This window comes from Hylobates moloch, unplaced genomic scaffold (assembly GCF_009828535.3).
Source record: "Hylobates moloch isolate HMO894 unplaced genomic scaffold, HMol_V3 SCAFFOLD_4, whole genome shotgun sequence".
Classification (NCBI taxonomy): domain Eukaryota; kingdom Metazoa; phylum Chordata; class Mammalia; order Primates; family Hylobatidae; genus Hylobates; species Hylobates moloch.
Window position 1 is genome coordinate 64,750,719 of NW_026652279.1, and position 1,577 is coordinate 64,752,295.

General features: G+C 49.7%; 1 pseudogene; it reads right to left on the reverse strand.

Moving 5' to 3' along the window:
* Window positions 1-295: 295 nt before the first annotated feature.
* On the reverse strand, window positions 296-1,273 carry LOC116467431 (protein CDV3 homolog; annotated as a pseudogene).
* Between the last annotated feature and the right edge of the window lie 304 nt (window positions 1,274-1,577).

Consider the following 1,577-nt stretch of genomic DNA (forward strand, 5'->3'; position numbering starts at 1 on the left):
TCTTCATCTTTTACAGCAGATCAGAGCCCAGATGGCTGACTTTTTATGCAGGATTTCTGATAAGAATCCAGAAGAACTGGTTTCAAGGTTCACATCGACACTTAACTGTAACCTTCTTATCAAGAAGTTGTGATCCAATGAAGTCCACAATGAGTGCAGCAAATCTGAGGTAGTCAACCCTTACGAAGCCTCAGTATCCGCACATAAAATGATTTTGAAATGATCACTGGCTATGGTTTGGTTTTGTATTTGCAGAGTAAATATGAAGGAACACTGTTGAAACTAGTTCACACCTTTATATAACAATGAAAATTCCCCTAAATCCAATATGCATAAAGCAGTCATGACACTTTAACTTCCACAGTGAAATAGGGCTGATCATGAAATCGACTGATCTGCACTGGTGTATGTAGATCCAGCAGAGATCAGATGATGAATGGCTGTTCGTGGTGGTTAGCTGTAGTCTAGTTATCTCAGAAGGGTTAGCAAAGCCCATTCCTTCATTGTATTGTGAGTGGCTCCTTTTCTGATTTTCAAGCACAGCATACTGGTTGTCTAGCTGAAGTTTAAGGGCCTGGTTTTTTGAAACTTCATCCCTACCTCTATTTTTGTGTCTTATTACTTGAAAGCTCTTCTCCATTTCTTTATCCTTCTGGCTTTCTATGTGCTTCGTAGTTGACTGCAGGGATGGGAACTGTGTATTGCTGTAGATTTCTGGTGGTCCTTGTGGTGTTTTCCTCGTTATGGTTAACCTGGCCCCAGGAGGCCTACACACACACACACCACTAGTCATTGCCGGTTCTGGGGTTTCTGTAACAATTACTGGAGCCAAAGGTGCTTGTACTGGAGCTGTTTTACTCCAGGGACCTGAAGATTTTTCTGTATCACCACCACCTCCATCTTCTTCCTAGTTATCACCTGGATCTTGTCTCTTCAATAGGGACTTCTTCCTTTTCACTTATTTGCATTGCCTGAACCCCGAGGCCGCTGTAATCAACCTCCTTTTACTCCAAGCCTTTCCATTCACCTTTGTCCTTCTTCACAGCTTTGGTGGCGGCCCCTGGGCCCGCAGCTTCCGCGCTCGCGGTCCCGCCTTCGCCCAGCCAGGTCCCTGCGCCCGCCCGCCGCCCTCTAGAATGCGGAGCTCCAGTGCTCCCGCCACGCTGCCTGCTGCGCCCGCGGAACTCGCCGCCCGGTTGCTCTGCTCCTTCTTCTTCTTCTTGTCCCAATTGGCAAAGAAGTTGTGCAGGCTCCGCTCCTCTGTCGCGGCCATGGCCTCGGCCTCCTGGACCCCGATGGGTGGAGCCGGCGGCGGGCGCGGCCCGCGGGGCTCCCAGCTCCGCGTCGAGGCCGGCTCTGGAGACGCCTCAGCCCCGCGGGGTCTCCGCGGCGTGGGCGGCGGGGCGGGTGGCTTCCCCTGCCTGCTGGCTAGCGATTTTTGTTCTACATTAAGGCCTTTTTTGCTTTAACTTGAAAGAAGTTCTTCGACAGAGTATGTTGCCTGGTTAAGAAAGTAACTTGAAGTATGCGTTAGGATTGTGAAATGTCTGGTGAGTATGCCAATCCTGAAGGTGGAA